At 43.5% G+C, this 12,616-nt stretch overlaps 1 long non-coding RNA gene across 3 annotated transcripts; it reads right to left on the reverse strand.

Moving 5' to 3' along the window:
* Positions 1–5,959: 5,959 nt before the first annotated feature.
* LOC147898508 (uncharacterized) lies at positions 5,960–11,025 on the reverse strand. Of its 3 annotated transcripts, XR_015541486.1 has the most exons (4): positions 10,910–11,019; positions 6,524–6,614; positions 6,368–6,425; positions 5,960–6,107 (listed from the first exon to the last, which is right to left on the reverse strand). It is a non-coding gene; the product is annotated as an uncharacterized LOC147898508 (long non-coding RNA). The 3 variants fall into 3 exon arrangements; XR_015541488.1 differs by lacking the exons at positions 5,960–6,107; positions 6,368–6,425; positions 6,524–6,614 and adding an exon at positions 6,719–6,820; XR_015541487.1 differs by lacking the exons at positions 5,960–6,107; positions 6,368–6,425; positions 6,524–6,614 and adding an exon at positions 7,932–8,200 and having other exon boundaries at positions 10,910–11,025.
* Positions 11,026–12,616: the final 1,591 nt, after the last annotated feature.

A 12,616-nucleotide genomic window follows, 5' to 3' on the forward strand; every position in this document is an offset into this window, starting at 1 on the left:
GAGAGCAGCCTGGGATGCCTTCTTGTTCAGGTTTAGTGGCAGAGATGCTTGGTCAGATGATGCATTTCTTGTTCAGTCTCAGTCACTTTTGTTTTCATGGTCGAACCATAGGGTGCAGATGCCTATCCATGCTCGGATTGACAGATTCTATGTGGATGACTGGGCTCTTGATAGAGGGGGGACAGTTTGCATTGCACCCGGTGTTTCCACTTCAGACCATTTTCCGGTAATTTTGTCCATTTCAGAGCCTCATCTGAGAGGACGGTCTCACAGTATCAGGATCCCAGACGCCTTATACATGGATGAGACTCTCACAGAGGTAGTGTTGGAGATCTGGGTTTCTCATATGCAGGGGGGGTGGCCGGTCCTTCACATGTGGCCACAGCACTTGACAGTATCAGCGACTTCTATCACTCAGTTGCTAGTGCTCGACGAGGTGAGGTACTCAGGCGAGAGATCGGTATCCGCCGGCAGTTGGCAGCCCTTCAGAGGGAGGAGCAGAAACGACCATCAGATGCTTGGATACAGGAGCGCCTTGCTGCCGCAAGGGCTCACTTGCAGACCTTGCTTGATCAGAGAGCAGAGTATGCCTTCCATGCACGGGAGTCCTTTTGAATACAAATGGGAGGGAGAGTCAATAAACATTTTTTCTCTACACTTGGCCCCAGACATAGTAGAGAGAGTGTCAGGCAGCTTATTGACTCTGACGGCGTTTTGCAGTCCCATCCGGAAACCGTCATGCATTTAGCGACAGATTTTTATACCTCCCTTCTTTCCGCAGATCCGAACTCACAGGCCAGAGAGGCGGCTAGAGGTGAAGTTTGGCAGAGTTTACCTGTGTTGGTCACCCCAGAGATGTTATGCTCACTTGATGCATGCTTTACCAACACAGAATTCAAGGCTGCTCTTTCTGCCCTTCATAAGGGCAAATGCCCTGGTTCTGATGGTCTTACTCCTCCTTTTTTTATAGCCTTTTGGGATATGATAGGTGATCATATTACTTCAGCCCTGCAGGGCATTTGGGACTCGGGTGAGATGCCTGACTCATTGACCGAGGGACTCATTCACCTTATCCCGAAAGGTGGCAACAGGAATTTTGTATCCCATTGGAGACCCATCACTCTTTTGGGCACACTTTACAAAATCCTTGCCAAGGCGATCAGCATCCGACTACAGCCCCTTCTTCCAGACCTGATCCATGATACTCAGACAGGCTTTGTGCATGGCAGGAGCATTTTTGATAATATCTTTTCCTTTTGGGAAGCCACAGAGTGGGCTATGCAGAGTGGGCAGAGGCTAGCAGTTTTACTCTTGGACTTCGAGAAAGCCTATGACAGAGTAGATTGGGGTTTTCTTGAGGGCACTCTTCTACGGTTTGGATTTTCAGATGCTTGGATCAGAGGTGTGGCCTCCCTTTACAGATCAGCCCACAGCCAGGTTTTGATTGGTGGGGTAAGGGGTGACAGGTTTCAGATTTCCAGATCAGTTCGTCAGGGATGCCCTTTAGCCCCCTTCCTCTTTCTTTTTGTGGCAGAAGCTATGAGTATCTTCCTTAGATCTCAGGCTGAGCTTTTTGGGCTGAGACTGCCCTTGAGACAGGAGCAGGAGCTTTTTGACTGTGAGTTGGCTGATGACACTGCTATTTTTATTCAGGCCTCCTTGCAGTCACTTGTTTCTTTCCGGACAGCCTTGGATATTTTTTGCTCAGCTGCAGGGGCACACATTAACTGGCATAAATCCTTTGGCTTTTGGATCAGTGATGAGGACACTCCAGGCTGGGGTGTTGACATTGGTTTTTCCTGGATTCAGAGGGTGTTCCTATCAGGTATTTGGGATGCCAGGTAGGATTGGACATCTCTCCAGCACAGCAGTTTGCCCCAGTACTAGAAAGTATAAGGAAAAAGCTCCTATTCTGGAGCTCTGCCAAACTCGACCTTGCGTCTAGAGTTGTGGTAGTGAATCAGGTTCTCTTGGCCACCTCCTGGTTCGTGTGTTCTTGCTGGTGCCGGTCTAGGGATTGCATCACTCAGCTCATCAGACCAGTCAGGAATTTTTTATGGAGTGGACTTGATGGCACAGCAGATGTTGCAGCAAGGGTGGCCTGGGAGACCATTATTCTCCCTACATGTGAAGGGGGCCTTAATGTCATTGACCCGGACTTGCAGTGCAGGGCATTGCTTTGTAAGGTGGTGGTGAGGGGACTCATGCCTGGGCAGGAACCTTGGAAGGATTTCTTTTTTGGACGCATTCAGGCTTGCACACCAACCTTGGGAGATGATTGGGTAGACAGCCCTCGCTGGATTTTCACATCAGCCCCTCTCAGATCTCCTGCCTCTCCTCTCATGACTGCCATCCTGAAAGCTTGGGGGAGCTTCAGGAACACTCTTCGAAGGATTCCTCCTTCTACCGTCGAAGAGATTGATAGGCAGCCGATCATTTGGAATGATAGTATTCTTGACGAGCATGCCAGACCATTGGGCACTTCCCATTACATGCAGTGGTCTAAATGGGAGAGAGGCCCCGCCTACACAGTAGGCACTTGGAAATCTTTTATCAGGCTACCTGTGGATCAGAGACTGCAGTCCGTGAGTCACCTCAGAGGGGTAGCACGCAGGATTCAGCAAATAGATGCAGCCATCCCGGTGGAATGGACAGTTGAGCTGCCTATTACTTCCACCACTTGGATGGGAGCTTTTTCGCGGACATCAGTTCCTTTACAGGTGATCGCTCTCCGAGGTCTCGGGGAAGACGCTCTGGTATTTGATGTTGGGGATGGAGGTTTACTTTCTACATCCAGGGATGGCATTCTTCTTGAGGTTGCCTTTCAGCCTGTCAGGATTGCTGGTTTTGTGGACCTTGGAGCGGGCCTGCAGTGGTACTTAGACCCCGACCCTCTGCTCTTGGCCTTGGGATCCTGGAGGTTGTGGTTATATGGAGGTGCACCTATCAGGTGCTTGCAGTGGGACCCAGGAGAGTGGGAATGGATAGATCATGGGCACCGAGAGAGGGGGATTCCCTTCTTTCGTTTCACGGTTGGTAATGCCAGGAGGTTTCAGCTGAACAGTAGGGGTTGGATTCCCTCCAGAGCCCCCCATTGGGAAAGCTTCTTCATCACCGTAGACTTGCGTAGAAATTTCTGGAGGAGGCTCTGGAAATCCCTCAGAAATAGAAAGATCACTCTTTTCTTTTGGCTTTCTATTCATGGAGGGATTGCAGTGAACCTGTGGAGATCACGTTTTGGGGCTGATCCCACTTGTCCTCGTTGTCACTCTGCAGAGGAGTCAGTGCGACATTGCCTTTGGGACTGCAGTCAGGCGAGGAATGTTTGGAAAGGGGTTGCTCGGATACTCAGCATCTTTCACACATCCCCTTTCTTCATGACTTGGGGCTCGGTCGCATGGTTATCTCTTACCGGGCCCCAGGTGTTTTATGAGGGTGAGCCTTCTTCTTGGGCACTCTCGGTCCGCCGGCAGATGATAGAGCCCTGCTCTCTACAGGATGTACCACTTACTCCTTTCAGAGCTTCTCATGTTTCAGTGGACACCTCTTGGGAGATTTTGGCTAGCATTTCCTCTTGGCACATTTGGAGAGCCAGATGTACTGAGGCCTTGGATGGCACCCAGATACACCCATTACAGGTGTTCACGGGTATTTGGACTGACACGGTTCACACTTTGATAGCCATATGGGCTAGCATGCAGGGTTCTTCACGGGCAGCCTCTTCTAGAAGGACTATTTTTCTTCGAGTTTGGAGGGGTTCTCCCTTTTTCTCGGAGGCTTCTACCTGATTGAGATGGCACTTTCAGCCTCAATCCTTTCTTTTTGGCTCTTGAGCTTTTCGTGCATTGCATGATGTATCCCGTATGGAGCTTGCTCTAACGGTTTTTCTTTAATACTTAATAGAAGTCTCTTTTTGCAAAAAAAAAAAAAAAAAAAAGAGATCAACTTATCTGCTTGAAAACAAAGTCCGATCTCTATTCAATCTAGGAACATTTAGATTCAAAATGCATGAGCTTTGAATCTGATTCACCACGAGCATCGCAATCCCTTTAGAATATATTTGCTTTTAACTTTTAAGTACACATCCCTGACTAGAGATCCATGACTTCTTTTGACATCAACTAATAGAGAATTCACAATTTCCTATTTTGGGCCTAAATAGAAAATTATTTTTGGAGCAAGAATTTTCTTATAAAATAGCCAATGTGAGTCGTGAAGCATCAATCATTATGCAAGTGGATATACTCATTGTGGAGTGTCAAATAATGCACCATGCAAAAACTTCCTCAATCCCATCAAAAGAGGCTGAGGATATTCAAGTTGCAAAAGTTACATCTTTTCATCTTGACCTGAATATTGTATGGGGAATAACATCTGTATAAGGATCTATGAATCACACTATGGAATCTCAAGCATGTACTTGATTACCTCAATCATATACATCATCACTATTGATTGGACTCATTCTCACCAACATGAATCACTATGCCAAGTCAATTATGGAGGGATCCGATGAATCTAGGTTGTGCTTGAGGACCCAATGTAACTTGCACACAATTTGGATTTGCTTCTCCAGTTGCATAATATGGTTGACAAGAAACTTTTCCTCATATGTTTCATACCTTTGAATGAGCTGTGCGCTTTCCTCCATTCTTCTAAAGAGGAAACCCATAATTACTTCCTTTTTTATTCCACCATATATTCTCCTACAGTTCTCTCCATCTGAAATTTGTACATAGAGAATGCATTTTTGCACCAAGGAGGACTCAGAGTGAATTCAGCACCACATCCAAATGTTGTTGTCCTTTCCAAGTTTGAATCAATGTCTTCTCCTACCTCTAATTTCAATCTTGCACACTTTGGATTAACACAAAACTAAAGGTTTGGAATGTGCATTGCTCAAAATATAGGCATGTTATTAATTGAGATGTCTGTGAGCACCCCCAACCACTATGGGTTCTTCAAGGTAGTGATGACCTCTGAGATATCCTCAATGGTGCACCCTCTCTTTCCACTCACGCCCACATTGCCTGAGTGTAGTGCTGGATGTCTAAAACTTGCACCTCCTTGAATAGATAGCTCAGAGCTACTTTTCACCCCAAGTGTCTCTCAAGTAGCATGCTCAATATCCACATTTTTCATTGGATATAGCCATGTAAGAGAACCAAGTCCTCTAAATGATTTGAGTGAAACCTAGTTTTAACTACATCATGTAGTATCTCGATCATAGGAATGCCTTGCATTTCTCCTCTCAAAGTCTTGCCAAGAAGGTAATAAGTTGGTTGAAGGACCACCTCAAGCTACATAGAAGATTCAACTGGTGTTGAAAATATGAAGAGCATGCATGCTGTCATGCTGCATCTAAAAAAATTTATATGTGCCAAATAAAGGAATGGATTGTCCTTTACATCTACATTCATTCCAATTGGGCAACCCAAAAGGTCACAAAGATGTGAATCTCCTTTCCTTATATCAGAGATATGTATGTGAGCCTTTTGGGTTGCCCAACTGGAATGAATATAGAGATATAAGCCTCCAAAGCTTTGACCTAGTGGTTTGAGTGTTGGGCTACCAACCCTCAAGTCATGGGTTCACGCCTTGGTGGCTAGGGCATGGAGTCCTAGCCTGTGGTTAGATGCATGTGCATGGTGTGTTGAGTGCAACAGCTGTGGACCCATTGCCCACCATCCCTCGATTGGACCATGGATGCATGAGTGTGGAGTGGGTGTGTTCCAAAAAAAAAAAAAGTGTGTATGGTGTGTGTGAATGCCATAACTATGGACCCATTGCTTGATAGGACCACGGGGATGTGAGTGTAGGGTGGGTGTGTTAAAAAAAAAAACAAAACAAAGGCATAAATCAATTTGCATGACGTTAAATCCCAATGAAAAAATATGTGTATACTGCTTACCATGTCCCTCATCTTGATGAGGAGGAGATTGTTGCAGTGGTCCTTACTTGTTACTGTTGCTATCTTTGCTTTCAATCTGATCAACACTTCCTCTTCCACGATTGCTTCCTCCTCTAGGCCCACCTTCACAGAGCCATGAAGGCTTGATGAAGAGCTTCTAGTACTGCTACTCTCTATTCGTTTGCTCCCAGAGCCCCTACTTGTGTGTAGGACACCAAATCTAAAAATCTCACTTGGACTCTGATGATAAGATTGTGAAATATCAAGGAAGTGTGTATTTAGATCATCCTTTCTCCACATATATTCCCATACATCTTGAGCAACTTCCTCTACTATCACATCATTGTGTGATAGGTGTAAAACACAAAAGTAAAGGCGCACAGCAAATACTCATGACATGTCCTCTGCAGTAAGAAAAACCATGCAATCCTTGTGTTCTTCTTTTCAAGTCTTTACCTTGATTTTTCTCTCTGTACAATGGCAAAGATCACGACCAGGCATCATGATGGTATATCTGAAAAAGCCAGAAAGAGATTAGCATCAAAGATAAAAGATCGCACTTATTCAAAAGTAGTGTTACTTGACACAAGATCTAAACGATAGACATTTCACCGTATCAAAAATTTTGAAGCCTTGTAGATACAAAGCTTGCCATTGACTACACTTTGCGGCCTCGGACCTTGTAATGAATAAGTTATTTGACCTGATTTGCCACATAACAAGATTATTATCAATACTTGCATATCTAAATGTAGATGACCAAGATTATATTAGCAGAAACCATACAACTACGGTACACTACAGTATGCTGGGACAAATCGCCACAGGAAATGCATCACACAAAACTATAGCTTCTATCAGGCTCTTCTTCACATTCCATTCACTTTTAGGTAGAGATCTCCATTTGAGCTACTTCACCAAAAGAGATACAAAAAAGCTTCAATAGTTGATTATGTTATAGAGAGATGCACCAAGTAAAGAGATGCTAAAAAATAGCAAAATCAGCCTGCTCCTTCATGAATCAAACAAAAGAATATTGCAAAGGATATGCATCCTGCTTAGGTAAGAGACTCATGACATCCTTCCAATGCTAGTAACCTTCCAACATCTTCTGAGGATGATGCAGTCACACCAATATATAACCTCCTAAAAAATTTACAACAAACAAACACAAGTGCTGCCTAGATTTTTGTAATAACCACACTTCATAAGAACATTAAGACAACTCATGTTTGCAACAATGGTTGTCACAACCAAGTTTCCAAACAAACAGGCATCAGTGGATATAGCATTTCCCAATAAACATCAAGTGAATCAATAGCTTTTGCAACCAGCCTCATAACAAACAATAGTTTACTTCTAGAAAAACCACGTTTCCAAAAACCTTTTGGCGGTCAAAACAACTTCAACATGGCGGAATTCTCAAACCAACAAGGAACTCCTATAGAAATTGATGACTTTATATATCCAGCCTTCAGGTAAGCAACCTTGCAGAGTATGCTTAGCAGGAAGAATGCATCCTTGAACAATTCAATGGAAAAAATATGATGTTGTAAACATACAACATGAACTAGCAACATGTACAAGCTCTGTGATGACAAAACAGCAAGTTCACAGCTCCTTTGACCGTAGCATAGCCTTTAGCATGAAGTAATCTGGAGAATGTTGTTTAGGCCATGCTACCTGACAGTATTGATTGCTGCACCTATCAATTCCATGGCTTCAAGTCACAGCTTTCAATAAGTGATGCTCATAGAAACTAGTTGGGGCACTTCTTCAACTAGCCTTCTAGAGAGCTTGGAGATTCTGACCTACCATCCAAGATTATATCAAGGCAAGTCCATGCACTTTTGTTGTTTGTAGAAACCCTTTAACTACAATACGCTACACTACGCAGGAGTGCCTGAGTACAAATCGTTGCTGGGAATCCATCACACAGAAATATTTTCTCCTAGACAAGAATGTACAAGGAGAGAGGAAAATCCTCAAAGTCGTTAACTTGAAATTGTAAAAATACTGGCACAAGTTGAGAGGAAATGCTCTCTGATGATAGTCATTCCTGGAATTGAGCCAAAGCTAGATGGAATTCCTCTAAAAATTGACACATTTCAACTTACATCCATAGAGATTGAGAAGGAACCTACTAGCTTCTGAACTAGTTCAGCTCCTCGATGAGTGCCCATCTTCATATTGCTTGAACAAGTCCTCAGTCTGGGAATTACTTACACGAGTTGCATCACCCGTCTATGATGGGTTAGAGACCCGCTCCATTGGGTCTCAAAACGGGATCTTAACATGTCAATAAACAAAATTTCAAGTTTTATATAACCCAATCTACTCAACAAATGCAATTCAATTTATTAGGGGAGCTCTATATAGATCTATTGTATCTTTTTGAATTTGTTTTCTTTACTCTATACTCAACAAAGACAATTCAACTTATTAGGGGAGCTCTATGTGGATCTATTGAATCTTTTTGTATATAGCTTTGGAGGTTTTAAGAATTTCTTTTGTATGATTTTGTTGTTTTGGATATCATTGTGATGAGGACTCTCTCTCTCTCTCTCTCTCTCTCTCTCTATATATATATATATATATATATATATATCATAGCATGCATACACGTGAGCATGTGTGCACATATGTGATACACAAATGTATATGTATATGTGCATATAAACACATATATACACATGAATATAGCAAATACCCCCCCTCCCGAACACACATACAATATATATAGATATAGATATAGATATAGATATAGATATAGATATAGATAGAGAGAGAGAGAGAGAGAGAGAGAGAGAGAGAGAGAGAGAGAGAGAGAAGCTCCTTTTGGCACATGCATTGATCAATTCTTAAATTGCTAATCAATTCACCTTGCATGCTTGGATTATCTTTTGAAAGTCTTAAACCATGGCACTAAGACCTTCCATCTCCTCCTTTCATTCCAGTGACTTTCGATCTCCTCCTTCCTTCCATAGTTGAACTTCCATCTCCTCTATTCTATGGACCTTCTATCTCCTTCTTCCTCTTAAAGTTGCCTCTTGTCTTTCTACCTCCTCCCTACTCAAAGCCTACCTCTTGTCTTTCCACCTCCCCCCCTCTCCAAGCCTCCATCCAAGAGCTCCTTGTTTGTAACACATGGCAGGCTCTTTTCCTCCAAGCTGCCACGTGTCCTCTCTTCTTTTTTGGTTAGAAGGTTAAAGATAAACAATGGCCGATAGCACCACCACACCACCATACTCACTGAAGTAAGAAAGCTTTTTCAAAAACAAAACTCAAGCGTTGCAACCTCTTGGAAAATTTTTGTGATTGGGGGTGATATTAGTATTGTTCAACCAACACTTTTACAAAGAATCCAACAATCGATGTCATTAGCAGACTTATAATTTTATTATGGATGCAAGGGTCAATAATGTGTCTCCTGGAAAGGAGTTTATCTAGTTGCAAAAAAGAAATGCATACAGAAAACCTCTAAGATCACATCTTCTACTATAACAAACAAAGATACATACGATCGAGAGGAAAAGGTAGCTTAACTCAGACAAATCAAAATGAATTTCACAAGAGGCAAGATGCAAAGCGATCAAAGATGCTTAGTTCAACAGGGTGGCTTTTGAGTGGAGATGAGACTCCATAGTTAAGCAGGAAGGAAGAAGGGCAGCAAAAGAATATGTAAAAATATTTTCACTAAAAGCACCTACGATTTGAGGGGAAGGAATCACCCTTTCTGAACTCTTCTTTGCATCTGAACTCTTCTCTGCATCTACTTGAACCTGACACCATTGATCTATAATAGTTTGAAGACTATACATCCTACATGTCATGAGCACTCTCTTCATCATGTTTCCACACAGGTTCCATCCACATTAGAGTGCTCCACAGATCCTGAGGCACACATGTTTTCTCATGGTATCAGAGCTTAGGTCTAGTCTCCTAGATTAGTGGTAGACTTGCCTTAGGAGCACATGTTTTCTTCTAGATTCGTTTTAGGCTCTTCAAAGTCTTGAGAGATTTTTGTTGAAAGATTTGTCTTCTCATTAAAAAGAGATTTAGGTCCATTCTCTTTTGAGTGAAATTTCTCGTGAGAGAGTGGAGCTAGATTTTTTGCTATAGGCCATGATCCAATAGATATGCAACTTCTTCTCACGGGATTTCAAAGCTGGCATAAGAGTGCAAAGCGTGGTTGGAGGAGTTGATTGCTCATAGAGCATGACAAGTATCTTCTGCGGATGGCTATCAAGGCTCGAGGAGTTCGCTTTGAGTGGTCTCTTGGAAATTGAGTATGAACTTACGGCAAGCTATAAAACTATGTGAGCCCTCGGCAAGCTACAAGCGCTTCACATTTTGTGGTAGTTTCTGAATTCTATGCAGAGACAACCCAGAGAGTTTAATCAAAGAGCTCCTACACACAAGCTCCAGAGCCAATGCCCTCAGCCAAGACAACCTACAATGAACTAGCGCCACAGCAGCAACAAGCGCTGCCTTCTACGACGACCCCGCATGCAGCTCCTTGCACTACGCCAGGCAACTAACGATAGCTTCTACAACTAAGCAGCCGACTCCACAGCTCTTGCGCTGCATACCACCACTTCTGCACCTCTAAAAGCTAGCGCATGCCTCCATATGCTTTCAGACCAACTGCCCGACTCCTGGCTCACAGACCGGGCTGGAGGGCTTATGACCAAGGGGCCTGAGAGCTCACGGGGTTGCGCAGGCACAATGGGGCAGCGCCGCAACAAGAGACCGGGACAAGAGCTGGAGCTAAGGAGAGACTATAGGTCCTCACCTTCATATTTGTCTGTCTCACAATCATCCAGATCTTCTCAAGCGGTTAGAAATAGAGCAGCTATTCAGATGGCTGCGGCTGTACCCTCTAGAACGACGACGGATTTCAAAGCATGCTCTACTCCAAAAGGCGACCTACAAATGCCCAACTAACGTGCAGCCACAAAGCTAGGCTGACACTCCAAGTAGCAGCCGATCACGTACCACGAGCGACGGAATCCGCCCTCTGCTACAGCCAAAGCCAGCCTTCTCCAACAGCCACTGACGTTCACGCTTCTCTGCAACGACATTGCTCCATCAACCGCTCTCTACCGATGCTCCAACACACCAGCAATGCTCACGTAGCTCCAAGCCTCACGGGCTGATCCATAGCATCCTCAGAAACCTCATCTTTCTCCACAGGAAAAATGACACGTGGCAAATAGGAGGTTAACTCATAAGGTTAGATTAGTTAACTACACTTTGGTTTGTGGTAGATAGCTTAGGTCAACATTTGCCTTGGGTTAACTAAGCTGAAGTTAAAAGACTGCCACATGGCACAGGGCCACCTAAGCACATAGCCCCTGCTAAGCACAAAAGTGTCTGAATCATGTGAATGCCCCCTGTGCCACATCTTCAAGGCCTGGCTCACAAACCACGAGAGGCCTCCCCCTCTTCTTCACAAAAACTTCGACAAGGCATAACTTGCAATCCAGGAGAAATTTGCACACGCTCCGAAAAGGAAAAGTAATCGTCTTTTTGAGCTCTACACGCTGGTCAGATCAAAATCATTGTTAGCAATTAGACACTGCCAATATTGAAAGAAATCAATTGGTGAGACCTTTGCAACAAATGGAAAAGCGACACATGAATGCAAAAAGCATGCCAAAAGCACCATAGCACAGAATATGGCATCCACACATAAAGCATTAAGGCACATGGAAGAACAAAATATCATGCATCAAGCTACATCAAGCAAAGAAGACAACGATATCAACAACATGTATTGAGAAGCAAAAACCTTGCCACCTTCAGCCCACACATTTGTAAATCAAGCCTGACCACGTGAGAGTAGCTATGAAAGCACCCAGGGGAGGTATTGACATGTAAAAACCACACTTAACCACCTTATGTAGCAATGTATGCACTAAGGGAGGTGATGGAATGTAAACTCACATCTGACCACCTTGCACTAGCCAATGGATCATGGCACCAAGGGGAGGTGTTGAGATATGGTGCCATGTGCACATGAATTAGAGGCAAAGGTATGTGATAAGGAATGTATTAAAGTAGCCACCCTAGGATGTGGACTACAAGATGTGGAGATGTGGATCGAGGACATCCACAAGGAGAGATGTGGATGAGAGGATCCCACAGATGTTGACTATTCCAAGGGCACTCTCTATATAAGAGGAAAATCATGTACTGTTGAGTAGAGAGAAATGCACACTCACTCACGATTCTATTTATGAGTCCAAGCTAATCTATCTTGGAGCCTAATTGACTTGAGGTACATGTCTTTCCAGATTGACTTGAGGTACATGTCTTCTTCATCTATCTTGGAACCTAATTGACTTGAGGTACTTGTCTTCATCTTGAAACCTAATTGACTTGAGCACTCTCTTCATCATGTTTCCACACTGGTTCCAGCCATCTTAGAGCGCTCCACAGATCCTAAGGCACACATGTTTCTCAGAGGAGGAATGGGCAATTGCCCTTCTTACTTACCTTTGTAATGAAGTGTGTTGTAATTTTTTGACATTTCCAATCCACATGTTAAATGCCTTTATATTTTGTTAAATTGACACTACACTGTCATGCACACCCACACACACACATACATACATGTAGCTTAGGTACATGCGTATGTATATGTACATACTTATTTATGTTTTGGTTTATTTATTCACATGTGTGCATCTAAATTTGTAT

This window comes from Dipteris shenzhenensis, chromosome 9 (assembly GCF_047967505.1).
Source record: "Dipteris shenzhenensis isolate YYH24624 ecotype China chromosome 9, Dip_SZ_1.0, whole genome shotgun sequence".
Classification (NCBI taxonomy): Eukaryota; Viridiplantae; Streptophyta; class Polypodiopsida; order Gleicheniales; family Dipteridaceae; genus Dipteris; species Dipteris shenzhenensis.